Source organism: Chelonoidis abingdonii, chromosome 2, assembly GCF_003597395.2.
Source record: "Chelonoidis abingdonii isolate Lonesome George chromosome 2, CheloAbing_2.0, whole genome shotgun sequence".
In the NCBI taxonomy this organism is placed as follows: Eukaryota; Metazoa; Chordata; order Testudines; family Testudinidae; genus Chelonoidis; species Chelonoidis abingdonii.
Genome location: NC_133770.1, coordinates 253,349,028 through 253,361,739, shown reverse-complemented (window position 1 = coordinate 253,361,739; position 12,712 = coordinate 253,349,028). Strand labels below are relative to the sequence as shown.

Genomic DNA, 12,712 nt, shown 5'->3' with positions numbered 1-12,712 from the left:
CCGCCTCTGCACACTGCGTGGACATCTTCAGAGAACTATCCACAATGACGCCAAGACTTTTCCTGATTCGTTGTAGCTAAATTTAGCCCCCATCATATTGTAGTATTTGGGTTATTTTTTCCAATGTGCATACTTTACATTATCCACATTAAATTTCATTTGCCATTTTGTTGCCAATCACTTAGTTCTGTGAGATTTTCTGAGGTTCTTCAGTCTGCTTTGGTCTTAACTATCTTGAGCAGTTTAGTATTATCTGCAAACTTGCCACCTCATGTTTACCCCTTTCTCCAGATCATTTATGAATAAATTGAATAGGATTGGTCCTAGGACTGACCCTTGGGAAACACCATAGTACCCCTCTCCATTCTGAGAATTACCATTATTCCTACCTTGTTCCTATTTTTTAACCGTACTCAGTCATGAAAGACTTCACTTTTATCCATGAATTAATTTACACAACAGCTTTGGTGAGGACCTGTCAAGGTTTCTGGAATCTAAGTATACTATGTCAACTGCATCTCCCTTGTCCACATGTTTGTGACCCCTTTCAAAGAACTCTAAAGATAGTTAGTAAGACATGATTTCCTTTACAGAAACCATATTGACTATTGCTCAACAGTTTATGTTTTTTCTAACATGTCTGACAATTTTATTCTTAACTATTGTTTTGACTAATTTGCCCGGTACCGACGTTAGACTTACTGGTCTGTAATTGCCGGGATCACCTCTAGAGCCCTGTTTAAATATTGGTGTTACATTAACTAACTTCCAGTCATTGGGTACCAAAGCCAATTTAAAGGACAGGTTACAATGCTTTTGTTTTGCTTGTAACCTTTAAGATGGACCTTAAGAAGGTTATTCTTTATGCTAATTTTTTGTAAGAGGGTTTTTTAAATCTAGCAATAGCCTGAGTTTTAAATGTATTTTCTTTCTTTTTAAGAAGAGGATTGGATTGTGTGTCCTAAGAGGTTTGTGCACATGTTGTTTAATTAGCTGGTGGCAACAGCTGATTTCCTTTGTTTTCTTTCTCAGCTCTTCCCCGTGGCTGGTGAGGGTTTAAGGGTACCCCACGAGAAGGAATTTCCAAGTGCGCCTTCCTGGGTTCTCAAAGGGGTTTTTGCACTTGGGTGGTGGCATCATCTACCCATCCAAGGTCAGAGAAAAGCTGTAACCTTGGGAGTTTAATACAAGCCTGGTGTGGCCAGTATTAATTTTTAGAATCCTTGCGAATCCCCACCTTCCTGCACTCAAAGTCCCAGAGTGGGGAATCAGTCTTGACAACATGTATACATACATGGCAAAAAATTGGTCCTATAGGAAAACTGTGTCCAATCCAAAGCCCGTTGAAGTCAATGGAAAGATTCCCATTGACTTCAGTGGACTTTGGATCAAATTCTAAAGGAGAATTCTCACTGAAGTTTTGTACTCATTATTTTTATGTTATATTAATGTGCCTGTGTGTTTTCCCACTGGCAGCCCAGGTATTGCATACTGAAGTAACCTGCAATCACAGCAGAAGCTAGTAGATGAATATTGTTCAGAATGCCTCTGTAATGTACTAATAGTATGAGTTATATCTTCGGCAGTGGCTGAGATACATATGTGTACACGTGAGAGAGACAGACAGAGAGACGGAGAGCTGTGGGGATAGCCAGGGGACAGTCTGGCTCCTCACATAACTTAAAACAACCCTGAGGCTGCTCTAAATTATGCCTAGCTGCTGCTCATGTCATCATTCCAGCATCTAGAGATTTTAAGAATGCAGTTGTGCTTTGGCCGCATGCCCTTTGTTTGGCCATACTCCATATCCTAGGGGCTGCGAGGGGCCCTGGGAAAAGGAAAGGGATAGCTACAATAGTTCTGAACCACCTGAGAATTTGCCCTGGGAGAATTCCCAGGGAGCTGGATCAGCCAGTTTTCCACTGACTTTGCACTGAGGAACTGCCCACTATTTCAACAAAAAATTACAGCAGTTAGAAATAACTGCAAACTTCGAAGTTCAGTTGTAGCATAAACCAGAGGCAAAATATGTTTTCTTGACATTTTGATCCTGGTACCATTCTCTATAGCCTTCTCATAGCAAATCCATACTCTCTATTTCTCCTTTACATCCAGCTATTCAGCCCATGTGTCTGAGCAACCAGTCTTTTTGCAAGGTATATTCTAGCTCAACTTGTATGAGCCTGGGGAAGCCACCTCTAACCAAGACACCTTTCAGCCCCTGACAGACTTGCTCAACCAAAAAGATGCATTCCATGCCAGAATTCCTGCTTACTATGGGGGCAAACATTCCAGAGTATCAACCAGAGTTAACATCACAGATGGGTTCCAGAATAGGAAGTTGCAGTGTGCAAGAAGCAGAAGCCAGTGCTGATTTGTACAATATAGCCAAGCATTTCAGTAGCTAACAATGAGGAGTCTGGTGGCACCTGAAAGACTAACAGATTTATTGGGCATAAGCTTTAATGGGTAAAAAAACCCACTTCTTCAGATGCATGCAGATGTGGGTTTGTTGAAACCTTGGAAGCTTATGCCCAAATAAATCTGTTAGCCTTTAAGGTGCCACCTGACTCCTCATTGTTTTTGTGGATACAGACTAACACGGCTACCTCTCTGATATTCAGTAGCTAAGAATTTCAAAGCTATGCAAGAAATTTGGATACCTAATTCCCACTAAAATCAATAGGAATTGGACATCCAAATGTGATAGATGGCTTTGAAAAATCTCAGTCTACAGATAGAATTCTTTTTGGTCCCAACCCCTAAGAGACAATGCAGATTCTTGGTTTCTTACCCCATTTTTTCCACCACTCTCTGCATCTCTTTTTCTTCTGTTGCCATGCAGGTCTAGTGCTCCCAACATCCCTCACGGTTATGTTAAGGGAACTAAAAGGTACATTTGGCTTTGAGCTTGTGGAGGATATGCCGCATAAGGTAGTTTGTGATGTAAATGTGACAGGTTCTGCTACATTAGGAACAAGTTATGAAACTGTAACCCAAATCACAAGAAAGGAATAAGTAGGTACACATGTTTGGAGGAACTGAGATACTAAACATGAAGCTTGGCATAGAAATAATGAAAAATTCCTCACAAATAAGCATTGTATTGCATATAGAATGAAAACATGAGGGAACATGATTCATCTTGCAGGTGTATAGGAAATGTTAATCACCTACGTGACACTGATGTATGAATTGATACCAACCACAAAGGATAATATGAAATGATTGTTTAAGAAGTGTTATGCAGCTAACCACAAAACCATGATGAGTTTTGTTGTTAAACAAGCCAAACTACCATGATCATTTGTGGGCATGTCAAGCTGGAAACATAGAGTGTATTAACATCATAATAGAACCCAGGACTTAATATTAGTTGTCTAGACTGCTAATTGCAAGGTTGGCATTTGCTGGTGACTGGATGATGCTAAATGTGCAGCTAATCAGGAACTGTAGAAAGAGGTAAACAACTGCTGTCAAAGTTTTTTCCCCACTTTGAACTTTAGAATTCAAGAAGTGGAGACCTAGCTTAGATCTGGTAACGCTGCCACCAGCCAGAAGTCTGTATCTGGCACACTTTTTGTTCCCCCAAAACCTTCCCTGGGGAACCCAAGACCCAAACCCCTTAGGTCTTAAAACAAGGAAAAATTAACCGTCCCCCTGCTTTCCCGCCCCCCCAGACTTTCCCCTCCCTGGGTTGCCTTGAGAGGCTTCACACCAGTCCAAACTCCTTGGATCTTAAAACAAAGAGGAATTAACCATCACCCTCCTTCTTCCCCCACCAATCCCTGATGAGTTTAGACTCAATCCCTTGGATTCTAAAACAAGGAAAAATCAATCAGGTTCTTAAAAAGAAAGCTTTTAATTAAAGAAAGAAAAGGTAAAAATTATATCTGTAAAATCAGGATGGAAAATGCTTTACAGGGTACTCAGATTCATATAGACTAGAGTAACCCCCCCTCCAGCCTGAGATTCAAAGTTACAGCAAACAGAGGTAAAAATCTTTCCAGCAAAACACACATTTACAAGTTAAGAAACAAACATAAGATTAATCCGCCTTGCCTGGCTATTACTTACTATTTTGAAACATGAAAGACTGATTCAGAAAACTTGGGAAAGCCTGGGTGTACGGCTGTCCCTCTTAGCCCCAAGAGCGAACAACGAACAAAACAAACAGCACAAACAAAGACTTCCCTCCACCAAGATTTGAAAGGATCTTGTCCCCCTATTGGTCCCCTCTGGTCAGGTGTCAGCCAGGTTCACTGAGCTTCTTAACCCTTTACAGGTAAAAGAGACATTAACCCTTAACCATCTGTTTATGACAACTACTGTATACAAATATATGAAATTATAAACAGCTTCGGTAAAATATTAACCCTTTCTGTATCATGCTGATCTATTTTTACTTAATAAAACCCGATTGATCTTGGATATTTGATATCCCATTGATCCGTAATCTAAACTAAAAGCTCCTAACATTCCCCACACTGGTCTCTCTTTTTCCACCTCCCTCTCATTAGGACAGGAAAATTGCCTTTTAACAGCCATAGATAACACTTAAGTAGTACTTTTTTCTGTAAATCTCAGAGCTCTTAACAAAAGTCATTTATAGATGGGAAAAGAGACACTGAAAAGTTAAGTGATTTTTCCCAAGATCACAAAGCAGATTTTAGTGGTAGATCTGGAAAAAGAACCCAGATTTCAAGACTCCCAGTGTACTAACTACTGGACTACACTGGAAACACATGACCAGCTAGCCTCTTCCTGCAGTCTACACTTTAGATTTGGGATCCCAGGGTGTATATATAGGATTCCTCCTACCCCAGAGGGGTTGTCCTGCAGTTAAACTATTCTCAGAGTGAGAACAACCCTCACCCCATACCACCTGTGAAATGTGGTGTTTTCCAAATAATACTTAAAATATTTTTAGTATTATAGATTTATAATCAGCTAATAGGTGCTCAGAATTTGAGACCCTAGTATACCATACATATAAAACTTAGAAGTACATGGCACATCAGCTTTGTAATTTTAACCAGTGTAGTTATCACAGGTTCTTATTCTAATACATGTACCACACTTTAGGAACCACTGAACTAAGAGTTTATTATCCTTATTAGACATCAACACATTGTCTCCATTGTGATTTCCATAACTATAGGAAAGCCTCAAAATCTATGCCAATTTTTCTATAGTTAACATCCTAAACAATTAAACCTGGGTTTTGGACTCTGTTCTTCAGAGGATTTTCTTTATATTGATCTTACATTCTGGTTAATGTCTATTTCTCCCAATCATTATTAGGAGAGTTTTCAATAACTATAAATTGTTTGACTTTACTTTCACACAAAGGACAGATTTTAGGCATGCTGCTATTTCTTCTAAAATCATGTTTCTTCTATAATCATGCCTCACAAATTTTTAAAGAGTTCTAACTAAATTCTTTCTCCAGTTTCATCCCTTATTTGTGAAAGACCAGACCTAGAAAACATGTTTAATGGATAAGACCCTAAACCAAGGATTGGCTTCACTTTATTCACATGATTTAGCATTAGTTGTCAGCAAGCCTGACTGAGATCCAGTATCATTTAGGGCTTGTCTACACTTTAAATGCTCCAGCGGCACATCTGCACCGATATAGTTCTGCTGCTGTAGATCTTCAGCGAAAATGCTACCTATGATGACAAGAAGGCTTTTTCCACCAGCGAAGGTATTTCACCTCCCCAAGAGACAGTAGCTATGTCGATGGGAGAAGCCCTCCCATCACCATAGCTCTGCCTACACTGGAAGTTTGGTTGTATAACTACATCACCCAGGGGTGCATAAGTGCTGGAACTAGGGATGCTGGGAATGCTACCACACCCCCTGGATGTATATATACAAATATACAAATTGTTCCAGCGCCCCTGAAGGGACGTGAATTTTCCACACCCGTGAGTGACGTAGTTATAGTGACATAAATTCCTAGTGTAGACCTAGCCTTAGTTGAACCTCATTCACATGACTAAGAGGTAGCAAGATACACAGACTATGACAGTCCATCCCTTGTTAAAAGGGACATCAGGCTCTTTTAACGCTGGCGGGTGCAGAGAAACCTGAGTGAGCCACTCTAACTAGATCAGTTAGAAAGCAATTTAAATTCAATTCATTTTGAAGTTATTGTTCAGGAGGGTTTGGAAAAAGAACGGATGATGAAATTTTACAATATTGTATTTTACGTAGTAGCTGACCACTAGCTCTTGAAGAGAGAGTGTGAGTAGGAGTGTAGTCAGATTATCTCCTAGCATAGAAATGTAGTTAATAAACTCTATCTGCTTTCAGTCAGTCAATGATTGTTTTTAATTTCTCCTGTGCAGCATTTTTAGATTGTGTGGCTTCTCTGGTACATTCTAGTAACTTCTTTTAATTTTTGTTCAACATTTTTATGCATGTTTTTATTTTCCCTGTACTGTTTAGCAATTGATAAAAGTGTTTCTTTCTCTTTTGGCCATTGCTTTCAAAGCATTTTTTAAAATAACTAAATATTAATTAAGCCTATTGTTCTCTAAAAGTGAAAACCCGGAGCCTACAAGTTGTGTGCCCATGGATCCCTGCACATGCCCAGAGTCCCACTGACTTCAATGAAGTGTTGACCAGGCACAGGGGTCTGCTCATGCACAACAATTTGTATGACTGGGGCCAAATTTATCCATGTTTTTGATCAGCTATTTCAAATATTTTCCTCTTCTGCCATTGCTTTTATTGTCATTACCTGCCCAAGGTCCAGTAATGATCAGTTTTATTGGAGAGAACAAAGTGAATTCCTCATCGCCATCAGTGGGAGCTGATTGCAGAGAACGACAACCAGTATATAACCTGTATCATGTGTAATTATTGTGGCTGCTCAATACACCAAACCACTAGGGTGTCAGTAGCATGGCAGCGTACCACAACTTGAAGGTGGACACTAAAGGAGTTTCAGCAGCTAGGCCTTGTAGGTGCCAGCCTTTGTGGATCCAATAACTATGTAGACACATGCTAAGTGAAATGATATTTTACTAGGGCTGGCAGGAGAAGGAAAGGTTGCAAATAGCATAGGTACAGAGGCTGATAGCGGTTCCTGTTTGGGCCCCTGAAGCAGTCTAATCAAGAGTCAGGGCTCTTCGAGACTAGTGCTTGCGAGGCCCTTTCCAGAGCACCAAGCAAAAAGAGGCTTTCAGGTTTCCAGGGGAGGCTCAGTTAGGAGGGATAGCTCAATGGTTTGAGCACTAGCCTACCAAATCTAAGGTTGGGAGTTCAATCCTTGAGGGGTCCATTTAGGGGATCTCAGGCAAAAATCTGTCTGGGGATTGGCCCTGCTTTGAGCAGGGGTTAGATTAGATGATCTCCTGTGGTCCCTTCCAACCCTAATAGTCTAAGTGTCTCTGTAAGCCTGTCGGTTCGGGCCTTGTCCCCCTCAGGTGCAGCAGTGAGCCAGGGCGCCCCCTTCTAGGCAGTGGGACGGGTTCCATGCCGGTCCTGTACTTGAGGGTCAAGCAAATAAGGTCTATGGGCCCTGGCCCTTAGGCAGGGCGGGGCCACAAACAGTTCAGGCTCAGGCCTGTTGAGGCGAGGCAGAGCAGTAACAAAGCCTAGGAGCCCTGGCCCTTCGGCAAGACAGGGCAACAAACAAACCGTAGCACAGCTCAGGGGTTCTGGGTGAAGGGGGAATTCTGCCACCTGCTTACGGGTGGCAGGGGGAACGCAGACCCACCCACTTCTCTGCGTTCCGGCCCTGGTAGCGGCGGTCGCTGCTAAGGTGCTCAGTGGGGATCCTGCCCGAAACACACTGACAGGGTGGTCAGTGGGGATCCTGGCCGATACACACAGCCACAGGCTCGGGGCCTTCTGAGGCCTGACTGTCGTCAGCCGCCCTCGGGGCTACTTCCAACTTCTCCCTCTCTTGGTACCTGTCCTCCAGTGGGTCCCAGACCATAGGTTCCTCAGAGACGGGGGGGGACGCAGGCTCTGGCGGCTCCAGCGGGCGCAGGGTAGTTCAGGCTGAGGGTCCTCAGGATACCCGCCGAGGGGCAGGTCCGGCCAGCGCTCCTCTGGATACTTGGCCTGAGGTAGGCTGGGCCAAGCGGGAGCTCAGGCCTCCACGTCTGTACTCTTCGGCATCCTGGGCTCAACTGGGCTCTGGCTTTTATACTTCCTGTCCCGCCCCTTGACTTCCTGGGGGCGGGAACAGGCGGTACTGGCTCCACCCACGGAGGTGCCTGCTCTGGCTCTTCCCCCTCAGGTGCGGCGGGGAGACAGGGCGCCTCCTTACAGTCTCTCAGTGGATGCTTGCCCAGCTACTGCTGCTCACTTGTAAGTCACACAAAGACCTGTGCCCAACTGTAAAGTCTGGCAGTCACAGCCTGCTCCATCCATAGTTCCTGGGCATTCAGCCATGGGGTAGCCATGTGGCCATCACTTCCCCACAGAACCATGTCCTTCCCAGTTCAGGACCTTTCCCCCTACCTGGCCAGAAAGAAGAGGATGTGCTGTAAAACAGGGGATGATGTGGTCCCTTGCTTAGCAGATCTATCACAGCTAAATATTTAAAACTCTGCTTCCCAGATAAGCATATCAAAACTGCAAAATTAGGGAAGAATAAATATGCAGACGTGTGAAGGAATGTTGATACATATGCCATTTTCAAATGCACATTTTTACCTAGAATAAGAATGATCTTACATAGAATTAGGACTGGAGGTTGATCTCTCGTGATCATTCATTTACAGATTTTAATGGCAAACTGTGGGGGCAGTTTCCATTTTGTTTGTACAGTTCTAGAATTAAACTATCAACTAAATAATATATATATATAGGTATGTATATATATACTTAAGGCAGAAAGGGTTTCAATTGCAGTGAGGAGGAGTTTGATTATATGACATTATGCTACAGGCAGTGATTTAAGGAACAAACATTTCCTTTCATAGCTAAGAGCGGGAGCACCTTTCCAAGGATACAAATCTGTTGAGCAGATAATGGATTTTTCAATTTATTTTTTGAATTATTTTTTGGATTTAGGATTAAATGAAAAATTGTTAGGGGTCGGGGGGGTGGAAAATTTAGAAATTGGATAATAAAGAAGCTATGGTAGTGGCTATCCTAAGTTTCAGTCCATGTAATGAAAATCGTCTAAATAGTTCAGGGCCAGATTTCTATGTGCTCAGCACTCACAATGGGAGGCAGATTTTCAAGAGAGCTCAGCTACTCTATAGGCACCTAAATAAGGGCCAGATTTTCAGAAATGCTCAGCACCCCGCAGCTTCTGTTTCAACACTTATGGTCAGGCCTTCAAGAGCTCAACCTGGTGAGTTCTTCTGAGAATCTAACCACTTATTTTGTTGTCTCAGTAGGATTTGAGCACATCTGACACTGATGCTGGGTGCTGAATATTTGAAATCTCACCTATAGTGCCTTGTACATTAGGACTAGAACTTTGAAGTCTGGTCTGAAGTGAATGGAAAACCAGTGGCATTCACAGTGTCAGATTAAAGAATTTTGAGGTCCTGTGCAATATGGAAATTGTGTGACAGATTTATGTTACCAATCTGCCCGGGGCGTCAGGTGATCAGGCTGAGGCCACAGGATTTTTAGGGGAGGAGATGGAGGAAGCACACCAAGTAACTAAATTTTAAAACTTTATTAATAAAATAATAAAATAACAGCAGAGAGTGCTGCTTAGAGGAAGGAAGAAAGCGTTAGTGCCCCAAGCCCTAACCCACTTTCATACTCACACGCGCACAACATGAGGCTGGCCAAGCCTGGGTGTAACGTAAGAAGAAGAGGGGAAAGGGTAGATGGGAGTTCTTGTTTAGGGTCCACGGTTGATTTTTTACTTGCTTTGGTTTTTCGGAGTGTTTTTAAGACCTAGATTTTGGATGGGGGGACATTTTGTTTAGGGACTTTGTTTTTTGTGCTTTTTGTACCAGTTTAAAGGGAGGGGGGCATTGGGTTGTGACAACTGTGCCCCAAAACACACAAACACACACACACACAAACACACCCCTTCACTGAAATTTGGCCTGACTGCCTCCACCACAACTCCATCATGACGGAGGGGCAGCCAGGCCAAATCTGAGTAGTGCTGCAACCTCATGAGTCAGGTTGCAATGCCACTCACCCAAATTTGGCCTGGTCACCCCTCCGTCATGCGGGGGGCAGTTAGGCCAAATTTGAGGGAGATACATTGCAATTCTGTGCAGGGTTACAGAATCACTCAGGTCTGGCCTGTCGCAAAGCCAGTTCCCCATATCTGGTGGCTGGGGGCCCCCTTGGGATGAGGGCCCTGTACAAGTGGATTGAATGCATATTGGTTAATCTAGGTCTGAGTTTACAAATTACATGTGATATGTTTGCATCAACCTTTGTGGCTGATGAGGCATGCTCTTCATGCTGTCCAAGCTCCACCCTTTTTTGTAGCCATTGCAACCAAACCCAGGTAGAGCAACTTACAAAAGTCATAGAGTCATAATGTTTAAGGTCAGAAGAAACCACTAGATTATCTAGTCTGATCTCCCATGAATCACAGGCCACCAGCACCACCCAGCACTCTCATACTAAACCCAACAAATTGAAATGAGACCAAAGTTTTACAGCCCACAGGAGACTAGACTATTATGTGCCACAGGCAGAGAGCAGGAGAGGCTGAGGTGCACCAGTCCTCAAGGCCCCTGCAATGGCAGGGAAGTGACTAAATTAAATGTACCCAGATAATCCTGGCAAGTGACCAGCACCCACACACTGCAGAGAAAGGAAAAAAAATCCAAGGTCACTGCAAATCTCACCTGGGGGGGGATTTCTTCCTAACCCCATATGTGCAGGGGTGGCTCTAGGTATTTTGCCGCCCCAAGCATGGCAGGCAGGCTGCCTTTGACAGCTTGCCTGCGGGAGGTGGTTCCTGGACTGAGGTGAGTCTGCAGGCAGAGAAGGCGGTGGGAGACGCACCAGGGGAGGGCACACCAGCTGAGAGAGCTAACCCCAAAAATGCCAGCAGAAAGCACAGCTCTGATGAATGAACCCCGTGACACACCACAATGCCAACTCACAGTTACTAACCCTAACTCCCACTGGGAGGCATGCAAAGAAATATTAACTCTGGAGAGTGAATCCACATCAAGTAGCAAAAACAGGAACTGGAGACAAAAAATGTCTCTCCCTGTGCTATAGCAAAGAGTCAAGGTGCATAACTTTGGGCAACAAGGTTTGCTTTAAATTGTTAATATGGTTCCAAAAGACAGACCTGTGGAGGAACATTTAAAAAGGGAAACACTACTTCTTTAACACTTGAGGAGAACTGTCATTGAATAAACGTTTTAAAAAAACGCTTTGAAATTTTGAATTGTGAGAGATCTGGTAGGTGATGCATCATTTTTTAAAACTATTGAGTTAATGGATCATTCTTTTACCAGCTGAAACCTGGGTTCAAATGTCTTCATTGACAATAAATGTGGAGGTCTCATTCTGGCCCCAAGCAGATATTTGTGGTATTATAAAACCATAATACAACAGAGCAGTATGGGGAAATTAGCAAAGCACTATTGCTTTTCTCTGACAATGCCACTAGTAATTGCTTACTTTCCTCAGAAGCAGACATCCAACACACAGGAATTCACCAGTTTGGAAATTACAGACACTATATTAACTAAAGAGATATTAGTTCATTTGACAGCTTAGAGATTCTTTTGTTTTCATTTCTAACTTGCACTTAAAGGCATTTTCAATCTCATTACATTATTTAGCATTGTAATAGTGAATCATGGCAAATTACTCTTGAGTTATTGAAAAAAATCACATTTAGATTAATTATCCCCTAATGACAGATTTTCTCCATATTTTGAAGGGGGAAGAACATTTTTTTCCCAAAAACCATGAATAAAAATCTTAGCCTTGAGCTTTCAATACAAAATCTGAAATAAATATGCATATGAACAAAATAAAAACAGCAAAGAGTCCTGTGTCACCTTATAGACTAACAGATGTATTGGAGCATGAGCTTTCGTGGGTGAATACCCACTTTGTCGGATACGTGTAGTGGAAATTTCCAGGGGCAGGAATATATATGCAAGCAGGAATCAGGCTAGAGATAATGAGGTTAGTTCAATCAGGCAGAATGAGACCCTCTTCTAGCAGTTGAGCCGTGGGAGCCACGGCCAGCTGAACCTGCCGACGTGGCAGGTAAGCAAACTGGCCCGGCCCGCCAGGATACTTACCCTGGCGAGCCATGTGCCAGAGGTTGCTGATCCCTGGCCCAGACCTTCCCCCACCCCAAACTCGTAAATGTTTTTCAATGTTTCCAAAATGTAAATCAAACAAGTCAAATAATATTACTGATAACTGTACACAGCATATAGTAACTTTGCTGGCACTTGCTGGTTCAAAAGCAAACCATAACAATGGAATGTAGAATTTCACTATTAGATTGAAAATGAACATTTGAATATGCCGTGTAATAAGCCTCTGTCCCAAATCTGGACCTTAGCGTCCAAAATCTGGGTGCTTAGCATGAACCTCCAAGCTTAATTACCAGCTTAGATCCTATCTTGCTGCCACCAATCAAGATTCTGAGTACCTGATAAACTCTCTGGTCTCCCCAAACCTTTCCTTGGGGGACCCCCAAGACTCAGATGCCCTGAGCCTCCAACAAAGGGAAATAACCCACTTCCCTTCCTGCTCTTTACTTCCTCCCAGATTTTCC

At 42.9% G+C, this 12,712-nt stretch overlaps 1 protein-coding gene across 1 annotated transcript in view; it reads right to left on the bottom strand.

Moving 5' to 3' along the window:
* Positions 1–12,712, bottom strand: part of CNBD1 (cyclic nucleotide binding domain containing 1) — a 290,441-nt gene that overhangs the window by 168,886 nt on the left and 108,843 nt on the right. The window lies entirely within an intron of this gene.